The sequence below is a fragment of the Lepidochelys kempii genome, chromosome 9, assembly GCF_965140265.1.
Source record: "Lepidochelys kempii isolate rLepKem1 chromosome 9, rLepKem1.hap2, whole genome shotgun sequence".
Taxonomy (NCBI): domain Eukaryota; kingdom Metazoa; phylum Chordata; order Testudines; family Cheloniidae; genus Lepidochelys; species Lepidochelys kempii.
The window spans coordinates 29,172,188-29,198,388 of record NC_133264.1 but is presented as its reverse complement, the minus strand read 5'-3'; the positions used below and the strand labels follow the sequence as shown (position 1 = coordinate 29,198,388).

General features: G+C 40.6%; 1 long non-coding RNA gene across 1 annotated transcript; it reads right to left on the bottom strand.

Annotated features, from left to right (window-relative positions):
* Nucleotides 1-585: 585 nt before the first annotated feature.
* On the bottom strand, nucleotides 586-15,201 carry LOC140917279 (uncharacterized). Its single transcript, XR_012160773.1, has 4 exons — nucleotides 15,141-15,201; nucleotides 13,959-14,024; nucleotides 11,422-11,464; nucleotides 586-717 (listed from the first exon to the last, which is right to left on the bottom strand). It is a non-coding gene; the product is annotated as an uncharacterized lncRNA (long non-coding RNA).
* Between the last annotated feature and the right edge of the window lie 11,000 nt (nucleotides 15,202-26,201).

The following is a 26,201-nucleotide window of genomic DNA, read 5'->3' as shown; positions in this document are numbered from 1 at the left end:
CAGAGTAGGCTGATGACTGGTTGGACAACTCTATACATGAAGTCTCAAGACTCTTGTCATTCTAGCTGTCTAAATTACTTAAACAGGACTCAGAGGGATTTAAAGGGGAGAAATGACATGACAAACAATTATATTCTAACACACTATTTATAACAATGCCCTTTCAGATTATTGTTCCACTCAGACTGACACATCACTGTAATCCCAGGGATGAATCAGGGGACTTAGAGTTAGATCGTGCACAGCTTGTAGGCATAAAAAAAAACCAACCCCGAATAAAGAGCTGACATTCAGGAAATATAGAGCGACTCAAGGATAAATTCTGCAGGGATGAGCTTAATTTATCAATGTCAATAACAACGGTGAACACATAGCAAGAATACATGCATATTAATTGAAAATAATTCAGATTAAATCACTGCAGTTTGACATTTTGAGATAGGCACTTTATCTTTTCAAGAAAGAGAGCACTATAAAATCTTTAATCTGAAAACACATCTTAATTGCATGTTATCACCTCCTAATTGCTTCTATATTATATTAAACATTTTGCTAATTACTAGCCTGATCATGGTGTAAATAGCTCCAGGCTAGAGCTCATATCCAGCTGAAGACAACTGGGCACAAGGAAGGCCAGAATGAAGTTTATCACTTTGGTGCAGAATCCTGGACTTCCATCATTATCATTGCCTATAACTCTTGATCACAGGTTCCCTCCTGAGATAGAAAAAGAGAGGCAATAATGTAGATCAGAGGTTGGGTTGCTTTTCAGTTAATCCATCTATTTCTAGATCTAGATTTCTAATATTCCCCAGGGACAAAACTTGTCTGACTATTGCTGTCACTAAATCTATTGCTCTGAGACTGAAGTGCTACTGGCTCCACCACAATGCTCAATAAGGGACATGCTTCTGGACACCTGGAAGTGCACTCTACATCTGAAACTAAGCAGCATGGATGGAATGTGTTGCTGTGAGCAATCTACTCACTTAGCTTCAAACCCCGAGTAATACACATGTAATATATAAGGAGAACTGAGGCAGTACTTTGTGAATTCATTGATTATTATTTATTTCTTCATGTTTAAGCAATAAAAGCCACTCATACAAAAAAACTCGAGATGACCTTATAAGCTAGACAGCCATAAGGCTACAACGAACAATTCAGGCAATTACTGTAAGCTTAAAAATATTAACAGCCTCATTTTCAAATATTATAAGAGAAGCATATACTTTCCCCTGAAAGCAGTCAGGAATGAAATGACATTATGGCATTCTGAGTTCTAACGGATGCTAGAGCTTCTCAGAATGTTGCCATGCTTTCTGAAAAAATACATTCTGTAGGGACACATCATTAGCCCAGTATACAGGTTGAGTAACCACTCAGCTCCTCCCACAGCCCATTCTTGGACAATGCAAGTCCTATCAGTGCATGCATGGGGGTCCTTCATTCTACACTCTCCTTTTCATATCAGAAACATATGAGGCTTAGTCAGGGAGTACCACATGGGGAGGAAGTGGACAGATTTTTCTCATAACAAGAACACTTTGATTTGTTATTATTCGTATTGTGGGTAGCACGCAAAGGATGCAATCAGGAGGGGACTCCATTGTACCAGATATCATACAAATAGATAGGAAGAAAATGGACCAAACTCTCTATGCTTCAAGGGCCTGCAGATTGTATTCCCATCATAAACCATCCCAGGTTACATTACTCTCTCTGCTCCCAAACTCCTGTCTTCCAGGGTTTTATGAAGATCCTGAGAAGAAGTGGGTAAAATTAAATTATGAAAGGAGCAAAAGAAGTTTTAAAAAAGTGAACTGCGCTCTCTTTCATCATACATATTGTGTCTGTCTCCAGTCACCCTTCCCCTGGGCCCCATCTACTTCACATCGTCTCACTCTCTTCTCTCCTTGGGTTTTACATGAATCTCTCTCCCATCCAGGTCCTACATCACACTCCTCTAGCAACCTGCTCAATTCTGTGTGCACCAACAACAGCATGAAACTGACAGAAATCTTGCTTTCTGAAATGCTCTGTGCCAAGGCTTCAGAAACAGGGCTTCTAGACAATATTTTCTGCTGCTAGTGTACTCAGGAATGGAATACAAACACAGGAAACCTAATGGAAGCAATGCTCCACAGCTCTCTGGTTGCCTGGCACAGGTAAGAAATTTTGAGGGACGATGTCCTCTGTATTTCAGTGAGCCAGAAGCATAAGGCCTTGGATTTCTCTCTGCTTCAAAATCATCTCACTCTTTGCTTCATGTTTCCTCTTTGCTTCTATTTCTCTTTCAGTTATTCACTTTTGAATTTCTGGGTCTGGGTTATGCTTATCCTCTTTTGCCCTTTCTTTCTCTCTCTGTTTTTAGGGTCTTGCCTTTTTTAAAGACTCCCAGACCCCTCTCTATTCAGGATCCCTCCACTCCGAATCCTGAATTTGCCACCTACCACCCTTTATTTTATGTCAATATCCAATGGACACCTGAGTTACATTCTCACACAAACAGCTAGTAACCAAAGTGGGGGGGGCGGGATTTCTCAGCAGACTCAATGTTCTACCATTGCATCTTGATTTTAAGTGCATTCAGGAGGTAAAAGTGGCTTTAGGAGTATTTAGCCATATCATCTTTGAGCACTGGTGATATACACAATTTGAAGGAGATTCACTTATGGGACACAGAACTTTTCCAAATGTTCATTTCAATGAGTGCATTTTAAACCCACCCTATAAATAAGTGCAATGATATTTGCTTGTATGTGTTATCTCATCCATATTCAAATATATTATCACAACAACCAGTAATTCTTGATATAAATGATGCTAAGCCAGAAAATATGGTCCATTAACTTGATTTTTAAAAGTATCTAAAATTTATGTAGTGATTCAAACAATAATAAATTATATTAAGTATGTGCAGCAGCAGAGGCTATGGCCTCCTGAACAGAATGAATTTCCCCTTGGAGGGCACTGATTAGTTCATTTTTCCTAATGAAGCTTTCATTACCTTCAGAAGTTCCTTAGTTATGAAGCAGTTTTTGTCTGTTTGAAGGAAAGTGAACTAATGATCTGCAAGTTTGGTTTAGATAAAATTTCCATTTTGAATCTTCTCCTGTAGACTGACAAGAAATCTACATATAATAATAATGGCCAGGTCTTATTTAGCATTTTTCCTCCATAACTATCAAACCCAGGGGTGGCAGAACCAGGATGGGGGGAGTAGCCCCCCCGCAGTGGAAACATTGGGATGGTCAGATGTATGTTTCTGTCCCCACAATATCTCGCTGAGGCATGCATTGGGGAGAAGCAGTGGAACCCAGAGATGGGGCTGGAGCAGCCACCGTGATACATGAGATCAGGTTGGATGCTGAGGAGCAGCTAGGAAACAGCTGGTTCAGGGGAGGGGCAGGACTTGGCTCATGTGTGCAAACTGCTGGGGTGAGGGGTAGGCAGGCAGGACAGGGTACCCCTTACATGGAGTCTCAGTATTTCCTTCCCTGTCCCCGCCAGTCAAAGCCTTTTACAAAGAAGGGAAACATCATTATCCACATTTATACTTTAGGAAACTGAAGCACGGGATATTGAAGCAAGTTGCCCAGGGTCACCAAACAATGGAAGCTCCAGGAATAGAACCCAGAACTCCTGAGGTCTAGTCTAGTTCTCTATCCACTAGTAGGGTTGCCAACTTCATAATATTTAAAAACTGAACACGTCAGTGGGAGTACTGGAACCTGCCTCGTCCCACCTCTTCCTCCAAGGCCCCGCCCCTGCCAGGCCTCCTCCCCTGAGGCTCTGCCCCCTATTCACTCCTCTTCCCCCCTCGTTCCCATTGCTTGTTGCTCCTCCCCTCTTCTTCCTCCTCCCACGCGCCCACCCAGGTCAGGAGGGACTTACCTGCAGAGCTGGGGCTAGGAGCTGCAGCTGCCAATGTAGGTAGGAGTTGGCCCCAGCCAAGTAGGGGCTGGCACGGCTGACGACCCAGCACCTCCCTGCCTCCCTGCCCACAGTAACTGGACTTTTGGTGTACGGTTAGTAGATCTGACCGGACACTGTCACGTCCCTTTTTCGACTGGACTTTCCTATCCACCTGCTCATACTATTCACTAATCCACATTCCCTCAAATTATGTAATCTGGCCACCAATTTACAGAGTTTGAGTAAGCAAATGAATACATGGGCCTGTTCCTCCTCCCACTGAAAGCAATGAGAGTATTACCATTGCTGACAATCTCAAGTTAATATTCATTAGGCCTGAGCTGGCTATTGCTACACTCCATAACAACATACCGCATCTGCTTATCTAGTTCCAGCCCTGATGCACCAGCTACAGCCCAGACACACTCTGCCCCCTTTGTACTGTCTAGTGCTGCTGTCAGTGTTTAGACTCTCACTTAGACTGCAAGTACATAATCCTGCTTTTCCCCTGTGCAGGGGTGCAGGAGAGAGAGTTCTCTGTATCCTCTGTCACACACCTTGCACATTCACACAAGAGTAGCCAGAATCAAATGCATACTTTGGTTATAAAGAAACTGAAATGAACTGTTTTTAAGATAACTTGCCTTTACTTGCAAATTTGAGATTTCTTTGACAGTTGCTTAACACTACGCTGGTCATTTACACTGTAGTTTAAGAAGCATCAGTCCCCCCCACCCCCTTACACACACACACACACACACAGAGTATCGATGTAAGTAGTGCTTTCCAATAAGGGGACATCAATTCATACTAAATTACTGCAGAACTCCCATGAAATTACATCCACATGATCCCTGAAAGAAATCATCACGGGTAATGATATAATTTATATGTGCATGTTGATGAAAGATTCATAAATTAGTAGAGATTTATGTACTAATACTTTTGTTAAAAGAAAAGGAGTACTTGTGGCACCTTAGAGACGAACCAATTTATTTGAGCATAAGCTTTCGTGAGCTACAGCTCACTTCATCGGATGACTTTAGTAACTTTAGACTCAGCAGGAGAGTGAGGTGGGAGGAGGTATTTTTTCATGCTTTGTGTGTATATAATAGGATCTTCTAAACTTTCCACAGTATGCATCCGATGAAGTGAGCTGTAGCTCACGAAAGCTTATGCTCAAATAAATTGGTTAGTCTTTAAGGTGCCACAAGTACTCCTTTTCTTTTTGCGAATACAGACTAACACGGCTGTTACTCTGAATACTTTTATTGTGCTCTAAGGTCCAGATAAAAATTACCTAAGTGATATTGTATTGACAACCAGTTTTATTTTAGGATATCTTAAAGTGGTAAGGAGAAAGCAATATTTCTACAACATCAAAACAGTTTACAGTGCACATTATTTAATGAGTAAAAGTTCTTATTTCAGAATCTGTCTCTAAGGCATGAACCAGGAATAAGAGCTCATCCTTCACACCCACCCACACATGTGAAAGAGTAAATTTAGGCTGGGTGAACGCAAAGTATTTGAACTAAAGATTTTATGTTCTCAGCATATACCCAGTGAAGTTAGATAAAAACAGCAACAACAACAAAAAACCTCTTTCTGGAAAGTTGGAATGTAACACCACTTTATTTCTTAGAATTCAGAAAGATAAACACAAGAACCTAAAACCAGAGAGAGAGAGAAGCAGGCTGCTCCCTAAAACAGAGAGGCACAACTCACCCCCACCTGACACTAGGGCTGGTTTTCTCCAGACTCATTCTGATCACATGCTTCCCTACAGAGGTCCCTAGCCTGAAAGCAGGACCAGGAACCATCCCCTATTCTCTCCTCTCAACACTCTTACAACGATAGCTTGCAATTCCAACACCGTCCTCAGTACATCACACTGGATACTATACTAACACAAATATATGAAGAATTATCCAACAAGTTGACCTGCTCTGTTACTTGTGTTACAAAAGTATTTAATCTCTATGCAGATTGCAAATGGAATTCAGACCCCTGACACCTCCAGAATCAGGTATGGGGCTACTGAAGCATACAGCAGCAGGTACTTCTCCAGCTTATTGCCTGGAATAGCAGCTGTAGCCCCTCTCTGCTCACACCAGTTGCCCTGGGTATTGGGTGCACTGGATCCACCTAAATGCTGATGCTCCACCCCTCTACTGGCCCATCCTCAGACCACCGCTAGTGTGGCCTTCCATGCTGGCCCACACAAGCTAACATTCATACCAGTTCCATGACATGCAGAGAGTGCACAGGCATTGAATTGAATAGTGATCTTCCATATAGAAATATCACTGTAAGAATTGTTTATTTCATTGACAATACTTCCTGAAATGTTATGGTAGCTGTAGGTGCAAAATGAGAGGCACTTTTATGACCCTTTTAAAAACTTAGTCTGTGCTGCAAGGAGTGTGTACAGTGACAGTGGTATCCTGTTTCTCGTCTGATCACAAATACCAACTGATAGCACAACAGGAGAAGACAGTAACTGAATTAATAATCTGGATATTTTAGCAATATTTTGACATTAGTTACTAAAGTAACTATTTATAAAATGCAGCTGTTAGAATGAAAATCACTGACAGGGTATATATTTGAAATAGAAAACCAATACAGGTAACAAAGTGTCTTGATTTTAGTCAACATAGAATATCAAATTTTTAAAAATAGGAAATAAAATTGGTGATTCTCACAGGTATTTTGAACAGTTTCTTAGGGCTTCTCTGCACGATGGGATAATGCGCTCCACCGGGCTGTGATTTCTAAAGCTCACCAACGTGTTCCGAATTAATTGGTTCATGTAGACCATTCTGCTGTGCACTACTGTGCTCTAATGTAGTACATTAAAGCACACCAGCAGGATCTACATGGACCAATTTGTGTGCATTATGTTAGTGTGCTTTAGAAAGCACACCCATGCAGAATGCTTTACCCCACCATGTAGACAAGCCCTTAGATTGCTGTTAGGATATTTGGGTTTGGGTTATAAGGCATCTGATATTATAAATTAGCCAAATTTGTTCTTGTTTTTTCTTGTTTTATTTATTTACCAGAATATAGCACCTTAAATGCACACAGCACTTTAAACATCCAAAAGACAAAGTTCCTGCCCCAACAAGTTTATAATCCAGTTTATTAACAATCTCACTTAGTAAAATGTACTGGGCTCTCAGAATGAGTCAAATTGTTTAGTGGTTTTAACCAATGCAATAATTGTTACTATACATTAGTAAGTAAACTGAGATCCCAAATGCTTCCCCTTTGAGTCTTCCTGTTTAGATTAGAAAGGCGACATTAATTTTTTGCTGACAGGTCTATAATTATTTGTGTAGCACTAAGTCAAATCGAGAGCAGAGTTTTAAGTGCTGTACAATTTTGGGTATATTATCTGCTGACAAAGCATGCTGGAGGATTAACTCTATTCTAAAGAGAACCAATGTCAAATCTGTAAGGGAGAAATTACTGATAGTAATATTGCTGACGACAGCCAGCATGTTTCCAGGCATTTTACCTAGCTATATGCTAGTTCTTATGAAATCCGGAGCTACGACTTTACAATATATAGAATACCTAACTAATTTTCAAAAATCCTGGTTTAAGACCTAATTGAAAGGAAAAACCTCTCAGGCTTACAAAAGGCATTATTGCCGGAGATTAAACTGCTTGATGCTATGTATTGTTCTAGCAGCAGTCAGGAGGGAATATTAATTGAGATGTTCCGTGGATTACAGTGTGTATTCCGTAGTGGTTCACATGTTTCCTGGTGGTCTTTCCAACAGGAATAGCACAAATGAGTGGAATAAGACAGATCATTTTGAACCTTAGTAGTCAAGTCATTGTTCTGTTTTGCACAAAAGGTAATGCTTGGTTGATTTGCTTTATTTCTGTGCTGTTCTGATTTTTTTCCTGTGCACCCTAATCTCTGCCACTTCCTCTCTGAATCATCAGCAGCTGGGCCCAGTGAGACCACAGAAACTGGCTCTTGGTAAAGAGCTTTAACGGTGCTAGTACTCAAGTTCAATTCTCCGTAAGCCTAGAAAGAATCATGATTCATATGGTACAGAAAAGAGTTTTATTTTGCATTTGCTTCTTGACAGAAATCAAAACCCAGGCTTGCCTTTGTCAAATAGACACAGTGGCATATACTGTACCTATATCTATCTGTGCATATATATTAAAGACTAAGGGCCAGATTTTTAAGGCTATTTGGGCATTGCTGCACTCAGCAACACTACACCTAATTCAGGAGTCTAAATCTCACTTTCAAAAGTTGACTCCTAAGTGCCTAAATCCATTTTGAAAATGATATTTAGGCTCCTGAATCAGTTAGGCTTCGTGACGCTGACCACAACAATGCGTAAATAGCTTTAAAAATCTGAGCCTAAAATAACCACTACAGCAAGTGTGAAAAGATCATCTTATTTTGAATTCCTCAAAGATTCCCTTTTGCCCCCAATTAACATTTACTCTGAACAGATTGTAAACACAGATTTTTCTGTTTATTTATTTATTTATTTAAATAAACAAATGTTTATTTTCCTTTAGATCTCTATGGAGATATAGAAACACAGAAATCCTTTGATTTGACCCACACATCCAATTCAATTGATTTGATTACTTGTGGCTGCCACACACCTGCTGCTGTCACTGCAGTAGTCTGCATTTTTGGTGTGCATTTCTGCTATCTGACAGAAGAGGTGGATCTTGTAGACTGAAAAGAATGGTTTGAATGGTAATTACTCTCTATCGCTGCTTATACAAATGCAGCAAGTTTTCAGACCATAAAATAAGGAGACCTCCATAATCTGCCTCTAATACCTAGGATAGTCAGCTGTCTTATTTTTTAACTAAGGCCAGAGCCTTGATGGCAGGAGAGAACCATCTGGTCAGCTGCAATTTACATTATGATGGAGGGCCACTTTCCATGGCCTCCTGTTCATTGCTGAGTCTCTGTTTTTTGTCCGTAATACATAGTCTAAAGCAGGGGCGGGCAAACTTTTTGGCCTGAGGGCCACATCGGGTTTCCAAAATTGTATGGAGGGCCAGTTAGGGGAGGCTGTGCCTCCCCAAACGGCCAGGCATGGCCTGGCCCCTGACCCCTATCTGACCCCCCTGCTTCTTGCCCCCTGGTAGCCCCCCCCAGGACTCCTACCCCATCCAACCCCCCCGTTCCCTGTCCCCTGACGGGGCCCCCCAGGACTCCTCCCCATCTACTACCCCCTGCTCCCTAACCGCCCCCAGACCTCCCACCCCTGACTGCCCCCCACTGCCCCATCCAACCTCTCCTCTCCTTCCTGACTGCCCCCCCAGGACTCCATTCAACCCCCCCTCTGACCGCCCTCTGACCGCCCTGACCCCTATCCACAGCCCCAGCCCCTGACCACCCCCTCAAACTGCCCTGCTCCCTATCCAACCCCACCTGCCACCTGCCCTCTTACCGTGCTGCCTGGAGCACCAGTGGCTGATGGTGCTACAGCCATACCGCGCAGCACAGAGCACCGGGGCAGGCTGGGCTCTGCAGCTGCGCTGCCCCAGGAGCTCGCAGCCCCCCCAGCCAAGAGCATTGCGCTGGCGGCCCAGTGAGCTGAGGCTGCGTGGGAGGAGGGGCAGCAGGGGAGGGGCTAGGGGCGAGCCTCGTGGGCCAGGAGCTCAGTGACTGGGCAGGAGGGGCCCGCAGGCCGTAGTTTGCCCACCTCTGGTCTAAAGGCTTTGGAGTGCCCTAGGGGATCTTTCTGACTCTTGGCAGGAGTTTCTTTCCTCTCCTACAATTAAAATAAGTCATCCTTAACGTTTAAAAAAAGATCCTTATTAGAAGAATGCCTTATAGTTATTATCCTCTCCGGCTAACATCAGGCTTTCTGATGATGTCTTGCACACTGGTATGGAAGCTTTACTGAATTGTAATGCAACACTACTCAAACTAATAGTCTATGACATTCTGGAATAGGGACCAGCTGAAGAGAATGCTACTTCAAGGACGGGGGAAGTTGATTTTATGAAGCACAGTGAATTATATGCTGATTAAAATGTTGTTGAAGATTTTGCTCAGTGAATGGAAGGGGACTGCCCACCAGCTGGATCTCTGAATTATCTTAAAGAGGCGCTGGGGTTAGTCTGTATGCGTGAATTTCATGAGCCAAATTTATTGTCAGCAGTCAGTCAAAGATAAGTGCAAGTAGTTTCAGGGGCAATAGCTTTCACATGTATGAATCTAACGAGTAGGAAATTCTTCTGGAGGAACAAAACAAACAAACAAAATAGAAAAACTCCTCAGGATTCTGGGCTTCAATATACCAACCGAATATGGCTAATATGAATCAATTGTGTCTAAATCAGACCATTTCTTTATTTTTTTTGCATGATCACATTTGGATGGATGCAAACCTCAAGTAGATGCACAGGTTTCCCATTCACGCAAGTGGTTAATTTTAGCAAGGTACTGTGCATTACCTAAAACACACATTATTCTACAGACTCAATGACACCAAACTGTTGTGATGTTTATGGACCTCAGATACAAATCTAAATATCAGGCCACTGGCAATGTCCAGATTAAGAGTGGACTAATTCTTTCTAAACCCTAAAACCAAAAGCTAGTGCTATTCTCTTGAAGTATTTTTCCAACTAGATATTGATTACTGGCTGCTTGTAAGTCATGATTCTGAGAAGAAGAACCCCACAAACCCCTTTGAAGCCAATACGGCACATATTTTCACACACACTTTTTCAAATACACATATTTTAACTGCTGTGCTATGGAGCAATAACTTTTTCAAAATCCAGAAAATACATATTCCAAGCAAACCAAAGTGGATGTAAAGATTTTAAAAGATGGCTCTGCTGTAATTATGAATTTTGGAAGAATCCACAACATTTCATGGCATTCAATTTCAAATTAATCCCTGATTAATGCGTGATCTCTAGAACTATGAACTCAGCACTTTCCCCATATGTTTTCGCTTTTATCTATACACCACATATTAGTGTTACACAATTATAGCGCTGACAGTTTTCCAGCTCTCAAATACACAGAGAGGTTGGGATCATCCCTGGGGGCTACCACTTTCTCTCAGTTCCAACAGATGCATTTGTTTTACTGTAGAAATTGGTTTCTTGTTTTTAAAAATGTTTGAAACAACTTATAGCTGCTCATTTTTATGTCATCATAAATATTCATTATAATAATTTCCAACTCTCTGCAAATACATGGTGACTTTAGACAAAAATACAGGTCTGGGTGGTACAGTGGATAAGTCATCACCCTTTCACTTCTGTAAGAATTACAGAGACAGCTGCAGAGTCTGTGCACAACATCACATGATACCGCTGGCAAGTGTTTTCCTATTTATTTCTAAAGGAAATCAGTGAGACGCCATTGCACTAAAACCCTGTGCAAACAAAGAGCCTGACACCAGAGTTTCAACTTAAACATAATGCCCAGCAAGAAATCACAGGGTGTTTAATTGACAGCTCTGTAGTTATACTTACTTTAGAACAAGTTTGTCACTATGTGTCAGCACACTCCTCTAGCCTGTAGGGAAGGAAAAGAAGGGAAATGTAAGTTTGAAACTGTGTGGAGATTGAGGGAAGAACGGCAGTACTGGCAAAGTTAACTATGTTGTTTGGAAAAAGTCAGATTTCCAGCCAATAGCTGGCCCAGAGCAATTACAATTAGTATGGCAAAGAACATTGACATCACTGACCTGGATAGAATCAAAGGGATCACAGTATCACAAGGATGTGCAATATATGGGGTAAAAACAGACTGTCACCAGCAGGCAACGCTCTCTCTTTTTTCTGCAATTTGCATCTTAAGCAAACATCAAGGGGCACATTTATGAGGGGTGCCTGGTTAGGAAGGAAGGAAGAGATTGTTATTATTATTTATATTTTTAAAAACTTGGGAGCTGCACAGATATTAAAGTATAAGGAACTATACAAGTGCATAGGTAAGTAGTACACAAAATCACATGAGTACATATTTGCTTATTTTGTTGGTGCAAACAGCTTTGTACTTACTACAATCAAACATTTGTGTGCATATGCACAGTTCTTAGGCTATTTCCCAGGCAGATATAAAAAAAAATTGTGCCATATGCATCTGTTCCTGTACATTGTGTGGATGCACATGGAGGCTGGGTAGATGCACAGTTGGAAATGTAATCTCTATATGTAAGGAAAAAATCCACTCACGGCACTTTTTCTTTCAGTCCCCTTCTCCCATCGATGTTTTTTGTTTTGTTGTTTAAAGAAATGTGTGAAATGTTCCAAAAGCCCCATGGAAAATAGGGACCATACGGTTTGGGGAAAAATTTCTCTAATAAAATTTGTATTGAGACTGTATCAGGGTAGCCTGTAGACTGTACGAGACTAGCCAGGGAAGTCTCTGGTGTCCCTACTAGTAAATGAAGACATGAAATGGAGATGAAATAATTCCACTCAAGAAGATGCAAGACTTTGATGGCAAGCTCTAAAGCTATACTGGCCCTAAATGTTGGAGTGATTTGATCTCTCATTTAAGTATACCCTAAATCACCCAGGTCTTGAATGATATGGCTCAAGAAGAAAAGTTTCATAAAATGAGCAAAAGCAAGATTTGTCACTAAATTCGGGGAACAAGATCTATTTTCTATTACAGCATTACATCTACAGTATACCCTTCCCAAAAAGTATTACTGGGTATAAGTGCACTATGGGTATATTTTTCAAAAGTGCCAAAGAAACTTAGGAGCCAAAATCCCATTTTAAAAATGATGTAGGGGCCAGCTTTTCAAAAGGTATTTAGACACCTTCAATTCATTTCAATGGAAGCTATGTGCCTAACTTGCTTAGGCACATTTGAAAATCCTACTAGATGCAATCTTTCGGTGTTTAAATACTTTTGAAAATTTGGCCCTAGGTGCTTAGGCACTAAGTCCTGTTAAAATCATCGAAGATACGTCTTAACAAAAAAAAAAAAAAATGGTGGTCCTTAAATCAGGTTAAGTAACACAGGTTCAAATAGCAGTGAAGACATGGAAATTCTGCTTTCAACTTGGGTTTGCAGCTCTAGTTAAAGCCTATAGGATAGAGCAGGGGTAGGCAAACTATGGCCCATGGACCAGAACCGGCCAGGAGCCATTTTAAGCCAGCCCACGAGCTCCCACTGGGGCGCTGGGTTGGGGGCCAGACCATGAGGCTAGGCCCTGCACAGGCAATCCAGCTGGGACGCTGGGTTGGGGCCACACCACGCAGCTCGACCCGACTCAGCCGGGGCGCTGGGTCGGGGCTGCACCATGCGGCTCAGCCCCACTTCAGCGCTCTGGCCAGGGCGCATGGTTGGGGCCACACCACGCGGCTCCCAGAAGCCACAGCATGGCCTCGCTCCAGCTCCTACGCGCTCCAATGGCCCCCTCCGGTGCTCCAATGGGAGCTGCAGAGCCGCATGGCTGAGCCTCTGTGTAGAAGCCAGAGAAGGGACATGACACTGCTTCCGGGAGCCGCTTTAGGTAAGCACTGCTGGGAGCCTGCACCCCGTAGCCTTTCCAAATGCCCCAACCCCCTACCCCAACCCTGATCTCCCTCCCGCTGTCCAAACCCCTCGATCCCAGCCCAGAGCACCCTCCTGCACCCCAAACCTCTCATCCCCAGCCGCACCCCAGAGTCCGCACCCTCAGCCAGAACCTGCACCCCTTCCCACACCCCTGATCGCCCTCCCGCCCTCCAAACACCTCAGTCCCAGCCCAGAGCACCCTTCTACAGCCCAAACTCCTCATCCCCAGCCCCAACTCAGAGCTCACAACTCCAACCAGAGCCCTCACCCCTTCCCACACCCCAACCCCAACTTTGTGAGCATTCATGGCCCGCCATACAATTTATATTCCCCAATGTGGCCCTTGGGCCAAAAAGTTTACCCACCCCTGTGATAGGAGGTCTGGAGTTGAACTCAAGCAGTTAAGCTGAGATGAAAGCCAAGTTACCATGTCTTCACTGCTAACCTGCAGTAAGAAAACACACACTTTTGTTTTTTTAAAGTGCCGACATACCTTGAGAGCCAAGCTCCTGAGTCCAATGCTGAGCGTTTTTGAAAATCTTCATTCTAGATAAATAAACTAAAAATAGAATGATAGAAATAAAATAATGCCATGAAATAGTCATATTTTGATCCATTGTTTTTTCTTAACGTAGCTTTTAATTGAAGTCACATCCTTACATCTTATGCAAATCACATACAGTTTCATATTGATAAGACACATTCATTTTGTAACCTCCCCAACAGGCCATGTCTTAAATGTCTTTTTCTCCTCCATTAACTTTAGCTAAGTTTGTACTATGCCTATGAACCTGCAGAAATGTTTTTTCAGTTCTCTCAAGTCAACTCTGAAGCTGTGGATGCTGTTTTTATGTTGCTGAGCACTATCAAGTGTTCAGCCTGTATAATGTCCTAAAGAAAATGCATCCTTGTCAGGGCCATATGGGGGAAGACTTCTACCTAGTTTAAAAAAAATAAAAATTAGTCAGGCCAACCTCACAAAGTAGATGATAAGAGTGGAGATCTATCTATCTATCTATCTATAATTTTATATCATAAAGCCAATATATAATATTCAGGGTGCCACATGCAGAAATTAAGTCAAACTGAAGATGTGTCTGTAATAATCTATGATGAAAGCTATTTTTGGTAAAGTAGAAATTGTATTGAGAATGACTTTATTTTAAAATGAAGTCACATTTTCAAGCCTGGTTTTCAGCAAGCCACATCCTTTTTACATTTCACAGACATGACATGTCATTAGGAAACTGTGTTATTCTTGGTTACATTGGCATGTCATGTTACAGTACATTAGAAAACATGATGTGCAGATATAACCATGCATGACCATTATCCAAATGACACATTAAATCCTGGCAGTTCAAAGAGAGAGACATCTGGCTTCTTGCACATTTTCAACATACGTTGTAATCAGTCCATGCAAAATTTAAGAGATGAATAAACTAAAAAAATGGCAAAAATATATGTAAAATGAATCTATGTTTCATTCAGTCTTCATCCCAAGTTCACAGCATAGCAGATCCCGTACAGCACATACAGTATTATCATCCTCATGGTGATAACTAATCATATTTTCATAATTGGCCTCTTTCTAACTCTTGCTGAACATATGAACAAGATAAATCTTGTAATATTAAAAGACAAGCAAATAACCTTTTATTATCTTCCCACTTACTGTATTTGATATTACACTGTATTCCTTCTCTCGGCTTTTGCTGAATGTTAGCATCTGGGACTCATCACTCAGAATGGCATTTCAACAAAGATGATGTCACCACTGCCAAATACTTTAACAAACGTGGCTACTGCATAAATCTAAAGAACTGCAACATAGGGCAAATTATGTTTCAGATGAGAGACAAAATGGATAGTTCATACCCAAGTTTAAGTGCATTAAAGATAGACTCTCTTTCCAGAGGGAAGAAATTGAGTGAAAACAGTAAAACTGGGGCATTCTTTTTGTGTAAGACAGTTTGGAAGAGCTTTTGATCTCACAGTGTCTGTTACAACTTCAGACAAGTTTAAGTTTACCCTTAAAATTAACATTCCTACCAGCTTCCCCTGCTCATGAACAGAGAAACTTAATCACCAACTAAATAGAATTCAAAATGCTTTAGAGAACATGAACTGACACCACTTGGATTTGATGATGAGAACATGAAAAAGGATGGGTTTATTGCTGTTACTAATTTTATTAGTGATTCTGGGCCCAATTCTCCTAGATGCTGTGTACCCTCAACTCCCATTTCAGAGGCCCCAGCCAGCAGAAATGGAACAATTCTACAGCACAAGAAGGCTGTTGCAGGAGGCTGCAGTGCACAGTGCTTGCATATCATATTGTGGCAACACTCTGGGAACACAGTGGGGCAAGGGTGAGGGAACCACTGTTGTGCAAAACTTCCCATCCTGCCCCTCTCAGCAAATGCTGGCTGAGGCTACTTCAATCGTTGGGCTGCTGCTCTGCAGCTACGGAGTGGGAGGGGATTCCCCTGTCTCCTGTATTACCTATGCATTTGTTCAAATCTGAGCCGGGCTACTCAGGCTAGCCCAGGATTTGACCCTTTAAATACAGATTTGGGGGAAAATATTGACCATTCCCTTCAGAAATTCATAGAATTTAAATGATTTCACCTGCTTAACACTGAAGGATTACAGGACACTCCACTCTGCCCAGATAGAGCTACAGCACAGTGAGTGGAAGTGCAAGCTCATCCACCGTGCCCCCACACTCAGACTCCATGGCTCATGTCAAGGTTCCTCCCCCACTCTGAACTCTAGGGTACAGATGTGGGGACCTGCATGAAAAACCTCCTAAGCTTACCTTTACCAGCTTAGGTCAAAACTTCCCCAAGGTACAAAATATTCCACCCTTTGTCCTTGGATTGGCTGCTACCACCACCAAACTAATACTAGTTACTGGGGAAGAGCTGTTTGGACGCGTCTTTCCCCACAAAATACTTCCCAAAACCTTGCACCCCACTTCCTGGACAAGGTTTGGTAAAAAGCCTCACCAATTTGCCTAGGTGACTACAGACCCAGACCCTTGGATCTTAAGAACAATGAACAATCCTCCCAACACTTGCACCCCCCTCTTTCCTGGGAAATGTTGGATAAAAAGCCTCACCAATTTGCATAGGTGACCACAGACCCAAACCCTTGGAGCTGAGAACAATGAAAAAGCATTCAGTTTTCTTACAAGAAGACTTTTAATAAAAAATAGAAGTAAATAGAAATAAAGAAATCCCCCCTGTAAAATCAGGATGGTAGATACCTTACAGGGTAATTAGATTCAAAACATAGAAAACCCCTCTAGGCAAAACCTTAAGTTACAAAAAAGATACACAGACAGAAATAGTTATTCTATTCAGCACAGTTCTTTTCTCAGCCATTTAAAGAAATCATAATCTAACACGTACCTAGCTAGATTACTTACTAAAAGTTCTAAGACTCCATTCCTGGTCTATCCCCGGCCAAGACAGAATATAGACAGACACACAGACCCTTTGTTTCTCTCCCTCCTCCCAGCTTTTGAAAGTATCTTATCTCCTCATTGGTCATTTTGGTCAGGTGCCAGCGAGGTTACCTTTAGCTTCTTAACCCTTTACAGGTGAGAGGAGCTTTCCCCTGGCCAGGAGGGATTTCAAAGGGGTTTACCCTTCCCTTTATATTTATGACAGCTCATAAAACTATGGCCCTTCCAATGAGGCTGCAAACAAAGGACCTAATCAGAAGATGCGATGAACACCTTCAACTCCCACTAAAGCCAATGCTCACCACTTCCCAATATGAGGTTCAATGGTTCCAATTAGTAACAGTTTCACTGGGTTTTTTGTGAGGGGAACAATAGTTCACTAGGAACTTGACTGAAGCCAAGTCATTTTACATAAGCCACAAAAACAGCCAAACCTGTGATTATTAATGACCTGGATTGAACTAAAATTAAACCAGTGACCATGATTTGAAGGCTCCTTATCTCTTTACCAGTCTCATGAACCACCTAATCTCCCTCAATCTCTATTTATTAAATTTAATAAATACTGGAAAACATTTAGCAGTAAAAACAAGATGACATCTCATAGCTCAACTACAAAAGGAACCGAGGTTATACAGAAAGTATCAAATGAGCACAATTTAAAGTACAACACATGTCAGATACAGAAAAGAAGTTGAGTATTTTTACACTACATAGTGAAGTATGAATAAAATAAAGCCAACTAAACCCAGGTAGGGAGCAATTTCAAAAATTAAACTAAAATAGGGTTAACCCTATTTTCAATCTGACCAGGAAAATTCATCTACACTTCACTTGGTGAATGATTTCTCGCCAGGAGCTATTATTTTCAGCCCTCAGATACAACATCTTGTATCCAGAAGCAGCAAGAACAGATCAGTATTTTTTCCCACATATAGGAATATGAGCCATGGTACATGTACAATATCCCTTTATACTTAACCATACCAGTGCTTGCCATTTTGCTTTCAACCCCTCATCTTAGCATAAAATCTCTCTGATAAAACTTAGCTTAAGGATAAGGGAGTTTTACAAAATGTCCTCATCTTTAGCCCTGCTGAACGTGCAGTCAGTTAACGGAAAACATGGAGATGACTATTTTCTGAAAGCTCCTTATGAGCTCTGGACAAACATAGTGAGATAACAATGGCAACTTGTTTGGCTTACTAATTGTTACCAAATGTATGCCATTCTATCAAAACATTCTCAGGAGGATGTCAAAGACTCTTCTTCTAAGCAAACATCTTGTGTCATCCTTTTACTGAAATGGAAAAAGAGTCTCACATAAAAATAGCACCAGAGGAATTCTCATAGAAGTTAAAATATATAAAATGGATCTTTGAAAATGCATCTTTGGAGTTACATTAATTATTTGCCCCAGCTGGGCCTAAAATGTTCCTGGCAAAAGAATAAATGTAAAAATAAAATTACATAAACCTTTTTAAAAACAAGAACATGTTTCAAAACAGACACAAAGGATGCTCTCAGTTACTCCACTTCTCTTTTTTGCTGTGTTCTGACAGGAAACTTTTTTGTGTGTGAAACCTATCTCCTATAACACTACTCCAAAGAAAGCAAAAAATTCAATACCTGATTTTAATACTTCATATTGAGCTGGCCTATTGTGCAAACTCTAGTAAGTCCTAGCATTGAGAACTAAACAAATCTTTGGGGAAAAAAAATAAAGTTTCCATCTGAAACAATTGGTGAAATTCAATAACATTGAACTTCTGAGGCCATGCACTTTTTTTCCATGCCATATGTGGTGAATTTTTAATCAAAACATCACATTCAAGCAAAACTACCACATATTTTAAAGATTATCAAGCTATGAAACATTCCAATGTGCTTTTCTGCTGAAACAATAAATGCAAACAAACAAAAAAATTCTCATATTTGTAACCAAACCTGAAGACTTTACAAATATTTTACGTAGGCAAGACTTACATTGATCCCAATAGCAGTTTTTCCTGGGTAAGCATTCAGGCCCCAGTTCAGTAAAGCACTTGGCATATGCATAGGCATATGCACTAAAGCACATGCTTAACTGTAAGGCTATGTTTAAAGTCCCCGTTTACTTCAACAGGACTTAAGTTTGTGTTTAAAATTAAGCACATTGTAAGAATTCAATGAATCAGGGTCTAACTAAAAGAAAATCAACTAAAGTCTTCAAGATCTGGTCCAAGTTGTGCCAGAAGAGTACAATTTCGTTCCAATAAAGACAGTGGTAGAACTCACTGATTTCAATGGCACAGGATGGAGGCCTGAATGTAATAGTAGAATGTCTAGGCACCCAATCCCAGGTTGATGCAGGAATTACTGGATGAAATCCTAAGACCTGTGTTATGGAGCTGATCAACCTAACACAATGGTGTGCTAACATTATTGGGATTCCAAGGTGCCCCTATAACAATAACAAGGTGAGGAAGACTGTTCTCTAATGGCACTTTATTTTCAGAGCAAAAGGGTTTGGCTAGTTCTGAAGGGACTTGTCCCAACAGAATCTCACTGAACCTGCAAAATAAGTTTCCCATAGAGAAATGTTTCTCTAGAGAAATTTGATGGAAAACTATCAAAGACTCCTAGACACTAGAATAATATAATGGGAAGATTGCTTGCTGCAGCAGTTAATTCATTACCTGTAGGCCTCTCTCAGCCCTGACAACCCAGAGATAGACCGCAGAAAGTGTTCCTAATGCTGCTTTTAGGGATACTAGGAGCTAGAGAAGGGTGGGAACTGTATCTGATTATGATCAACTCTTTCTAGAACCACCTATCAAGGAGGAAAGAAACCCAAAGGGTCAGAGGCATTGGCTAATAGACAACCGGGTCCCACCATGTCTCACTCACACTTCTGAAACAGAACTGAAAGTTCAAAAGTGAGCAATTTGGCACTGTCTGCGCTACCCATATTGATTAAGGGAAACGGATTGCTGAAAAATGTTGCCCGGAATGATTCTATTCCCTTGGACTCTGTAACACTTGCTGTTAGTTCTTGCTTTCTCCAGACAGCTTTTTTTACAAATCTGCTCAATGGCAGGGCAAAAAGAAGATAGAAAGTGAAGAAGAGGGGAATGAATACTGGCAAGAGGAGGAAGAACAGCAGAAAAATTATAGGTACCTGTTCTGGCAGCACTTAGGAGCTAGACCCACCAACTAAGAGAGCTACTGCTCATTGACATGTAGCCACCTCAAAGTGACACATTTACTTATAGAAGATCCTATAAAAAAAAACCCCAAATCTCTTCAATCAGTGCTACCATTGCCCTTTGGGTTGCCAGTCTGAGAAAGCTAGTGATACTACAGTATTCATTTTCCTCTTCTTCACTTTCCTTCCTCCTTTTACCCCATCCATTGAGCAGATTGTTAAAAGCTGTTTGGAGATAGCAAGAACTAACAGCAAGTGTTACACAAGGAGAGACTGGGCTTGCTACTGTTCCCATCAGTCCTTCTAAACCAGTTTAGCTAGTTGCAGAAAAGCAAAGAAAAGGGAAAACAACAAATGGCCTTCTTCTAATACATGGGCTCCTATCAGTTGAACTGAAGAATACAAGAAGAACTGAAAGGCAGGATGTCAGAAGAGATGTTGGTATAGGGGAAGGACTGTAGAGACACAGTGATCTTAAGTACTTTGGCTCAGGGACTAAAGTACTGAGGTGGAAGAGGAGGATTAGAACTAATGGACTATTCTCTCTTCTTGCAACAACTGTGTGTAATTCCCTCCGCAGCAAGGGCCAATTCAGAGCATGGGACTAAAATATAAGGAAGAGGAATCCAATAAGCATGACTCCTTGCAGCATTTAAGGGCTTTCACGTTCCTAGATGAACGATAAATAATTAATAGGACAATTTTTTTTTCAAATTAATAACACAAACAAAATAACAGTCACTCCTTCAATAAGGTTAATTTTATTTTTGTTAGAGATAATGATTATGGCTAAGAAAGCAGGAGAATATACAATTAGTAGCTTAGGTTCCAGGTTGGGAAAAATGTTTTTGGAATTTCTGCTACCAATATCCAGCAATAAATTTAATGAGCAACTGCCTGACAAGGGCTTTTGACTCCTCACAGATTGGTTTTCAAGATCTAGTATTTTTTTATTATTATTATTTCTTGCAGCCCTGATGTTTCCTCATTTCAGATCCTCCAGTGAGACAAGAGCACTGCAAGACTCAAAGGTTTCAGGGGGTTGTGCAAATATTTCCTTAGGTTTTGATCTAATGACTTTGCATTCCCTGAGTTTCACTTTGAGTTTGGGGTTTGAAACGAACCTCAAAACTCAAAACAAAACTAATTCAAAAGCTACTAAAATTGCACCTACTTTTGCCGCAAGACCATGTGAAATTGCAATCATTAGCCAGCAGATTTGGAATGATTATCTCACAATAATTTCCCTTTCTAATATTTATACAGATTATTGTGGGCCTTCTAGGAATAAGACCTGTAAACACAAACTCCCTGTAATAATTTTGTAGAAAATCTATTTTCCTTGGTATGTGACATACTCCAACAATAGTCTGCAGGGTTAGATAGAATTCCTGCAATTTTCTACGAAAACAGCTCAGTATATATATTTCAATTTCCCATTGGCTCTGTAATACACTTTACTGGGATAGTTCCATGGTCACACAGGCTTTCCATACTGAGGTTAGAACTAACACACAGGATCTGATCACTTGAGCTGAAGGACAATATCCATTGCCTCGGCCACTGAAAGGGGTTATATGCAGCAACAAAGGAATGATAATCTCATAAACCTGGGCAGGGCCCACATTCCGCCATGTAGAAGGCAGTGCTATAGCTAAAGGGTAGGTAAATTGAAAATGCAATTAATTTAAATTCTGATTTCTGTTAATCACAAATTAAATTATAAGATGAAAAGTATCATAATACATAATACCTTACACATTTATAGAGCCCTTTTAATTAAGAAAGAACCCGAGGCATCTTATAAGTTGTGCTGCACCCACCATTGAAATATAGCCACATCAGAGGTAGAATGTGATAGCCACTGAGAATTAACAACAAAATGCATCAGCTGTCAGGTGGGAGTTCAGAGCAACTTCTCCAAAAATTGGAACTGGGCCAGGATGTTCAAAGTAAACACATCTGTTTCTGGAAAAAAGCATCCTGGGACTTTCAGTAACTACAAATGTTCAGAGCCTCAGTTTAAAATCTCATTTTACAGACAATGCTGTCTACAGGTCAGTGTCCTATGGCACCATGCTGAGCTTTTAGTTCAGTGCTGACTCAAAGAGTAGCACCTAATGATTCACCAACACCACATTCCGCAGTATCCAGGTGTGTTCTTTGGAGGCCTCCCATCTTGCTTCGCTAAGAGAGCCCAGGCTGAGGTGACATGGCTACCATCATTATGGAATGACTACTACATAGAATCTATCTTTTGGAGACTCTTAAACCAGAAATTATGGTTGTGTAATGATAATTTTATTACACAGACCATTTCAGCCTAAAGTTTGAGAACTCAAATTGTAAAACCTTGGGAACAATCATGTGAAAAAATGAACGCTGTAGCGTGCACCATAAGAGAGAGACAGATTGACCTATGGACAATTATATTTTCATGATATATGAATAAAATCAAAGTGCGAACAAGCATATCTTTGCTTCATACGATAGTGATGACTGTATTAGAAATGCCTAGATAGCTAGCAAGCATTATTTATTGTGGTACCTATCTAATGACATTACCAATTAAGATAAATGGTTACATTTGAAAGGGCCTGATTCAGCTACCTTGATGCATGCTGATTTAGTTCCTTACTCCATAAATAGTTCCTCTGACCTCAAGGGATTAATTACAGAATCATGTATTACTCAATGTGAAAAGGGGCAGAATTGGTCCAAAAGCAAATAAATCTAAATAGTAAACAGATGCACAACAAATGAATCAGGTGTATTGATTTTACCTTCCTTAAACTCACAGAAATTCAGCAGCTCTATTTCATTATCTTTCTTGGCTGTAAAAAAATTTTCTGCCTCACAGTCCAGGTGCATCTCACAATTTCTTGAAGCAAAATTAGTACAATGAGCAGCAATCCATGTCTTCTAGTTACAATACATCCTGTTAGTACTAGCCACTAATTGTATATAATGAAATAGAGGTTCCCCCCTTATTTCATGAACAAAGTATGAACGAAAATCTATTCTAAGTTCAGTTTTTTACAATATTCATGAATAAGTCAAGCTCAAAATATGGTGATAATTTCCCCCCTGGTTTTTGCCATCACTATCAACAGAGTGCATCCTTTCATTTGTTACTTTTCCCTGCTATATCTGTATGAAAGAGCAGCCCCTTGTTCATATTGAAATCAAGGATGCAGTCTTTACTGTATATTGAAATTAAAATACAGTTTAAAAGATGTTTTGACAACAGTGGAAATGTCCTAATAATGTCTTCAGGATTTTTTCTTTATTAAGAGGCAAAATTCTATTTACAAGCCTCCTAACCAGAAGTGTAACTCATCTTCCATTATAAACAACTTCAGACACTCCTTGATTAGCTAGGCTCTGTGTGAATGGTTGCCACACCAGGCAAAACCTTTTGCTGTTTGCTATATTATGCAATGGTCGGAATATTCCAACCACATAGCCCCATAAGGCTAGAGATATACTACTGACCCCCTGACCAGGATGGTGACAGGGACTGTGAAATGCTCAGGGAGATTAGAGAGGCTATAAAAATAAAAAACTCAGTAGTAATGAGGGATTTCAATGATTCCCATATTGACGGAGTATATGTCACCTCAGGATGGGATACATCCTTAAATGACTGCTTCCTGGAGCAACTAGTCCTGGAACTCACGAGAGGTGAATTTTTGATTTAGTCCTAAGTGCAGCACAGGATCTGATCCAAGAGATGAATATAACTGGACCACTTCGTAATAGTGACCATAACATAATAAAATGTAACATCCCTGTGGAGGGGAAAACACCAAAGCAGCCCGCCACAGTAGCATTTAATTTCAGAAACAGGAACTACTCAAAAATGAGGAAGTTATCTAAACAGAAACTAAAAGGTACAGTGCCAAAAGTGAAATCCTTGCAAGCTGCACGGAGACTTTTTAAAGACACCATAATAGACTCTCAATTTAAATGTATATTCCAAATTAAAAAAAAAAACATAGTAAGAGGACTTAAACAGTGCCACTGTGGCTAAACAACAAAGTAAAAGAAGCAGTGAGAGGCAAAAAAAGCATCCTTTAAAAAGGGGAAGTTAAATCCTATTAATGAATATAGAAAGGAGCATAAACTCTGGCAACTGAAGTATAACAATATAAATAGGAAAGCCAAAAAAGAATTTAAGAACAGCTAGTCAAAGATTCAAAAAGTACCAGCAAAAAATGTTTTAAATACATCAAAAGCAGGAAGCCTGCTAAACAACCAGTGGGGCCACTGGATGACCAAGTTGCTAAAGGAGCACTCAAGGAAGTTAAAGGCCGTTGCAGAGAAACTAAATGAATTCTTTGCATCAGTCTTCATAGTTGAGGATGTAAGGGAGATTCCCAAACCTGAGCCATTCTTTTTAGGTGAGAAATCTGAGGAACTGTCCCAAACTGAGATGTTATTAGAGGAGGTTTTGGGACAATTTGATAAATTAAACAGTAATAAGTCACCGGGACAGGATGGTATTCACCCAAGAGTTCTGAAGGAACTCAAATGTGAAATTGCAGAACTACTAACTATGGTATGTAACCTATCATTTAAATCAGCTTCTGTACTAGATGACTGGAGGATAGCTAGTGTGACGCCAATTTTTTTAAAAAGGCTTCAGAGGTGATCCTGGCAATTATAGGTTGGCAAGCCTAACTTCTGTACCAGGCAAATTGGTTGAAACTATAGTAAAGAACAGAATTATCCAACACATAGATGAACAAAATTAGTTGGGGAGGAGTCAGTTAGAATTCTCTGAGGGGGTCAACAAGCATGTAGGCAAGGGAGATCCAGTGGATATAGTGTACTTAGATTTTCAGAAAGCCTTTGACAAGGTCCTTCACCAAAGGCTCTTAAGCAAAGTAAGCTGCCATGGGATAAGAGGTAAGGTACCCTAATGGATTAATAACTGGTGAAAAGATGGGGGGAAAGAGTAGGAATAAATGGCATTTTTCAGAATGGAGAGAGGTAAATAGTGGTGTCTCCAGGGGTCTGTATTGGGACCAGTACTGTTCAACATATTCATAAATGGTCTGGAAAAAGCGGTAAACAGTGAAGTGGCAAAATTTGCAGATGATGCAAAACCACTCAATATAGTTAAGTCCAAAGCAGACTGCAAAGAGTTACAAAGGGATCTCAGAAAACTGGGTGACTGAGCAACAAAATGGCAGATGAAATTCAGTGTTGATACATGCAAAGTAATGCATAGTAGAAAACATAAACGCAACCATACATATAAAATGATGGGGTCTAAATTAGCTCTTACCACTCAAAAAAGAGATCTTGGAGTCATTAATTCTTTGAAAACATCACTCAATGTGCAGCAGCAGTCAAAAAATTGAACAGGATGATGGGAATCATTAGGAAAGAGATAGATAATAAGACAGAAAATATCATATTGCCTCTATATAAATCCATGGTATGCCCACATCTTGAATACTGCATGCAGATCTAGTCAGCCCATCTCAAAAAGATATATTGGAATTGGAAAAGGTTCAGAAAACAAAAATGATGAGGGGTATGGAACACCTTCCATATGAGGAGAGATTAATAAGACTGGGACTTTTCAGCTTGAAAAAGAGATGACTAAGGGTGGATATGATAGAGGTCTATAACATCATGACTGATGTGGAGAAAGTAAATAAGGAAGTGTTATTTACTCCTTCTCATAACACAAGAACTAGAGGTTACCAAATGAAATTAAAAGGCAGCTGCGTTAAAACAAACAAAAGGAAGTATTTCTTCACACAATTGCCCAGTCAACCAATGGAACTCTTTGCCAGACAATGGCAAAGACTATAACAGGTTTAAAAAAAGAACTAGATAAGTTCAGAGAGGTTAGGTCCATCAATGGATGCAAAACCATTCTCTGAAGTGTCCCTAGCCTCTGTTTGCCAGAAGCTGGGATTGGGTGACAGGGGATGGATCACTTGATTGTTCTGTTCATCCCCTCTGAAGCACCTGGCATTGGCTGCTATCAGAAGACAGGATACTGAGCTAGATAGGCCATTAGTCTGACCCAGTATGGCAGTTCTTATGTATCCCTGTCA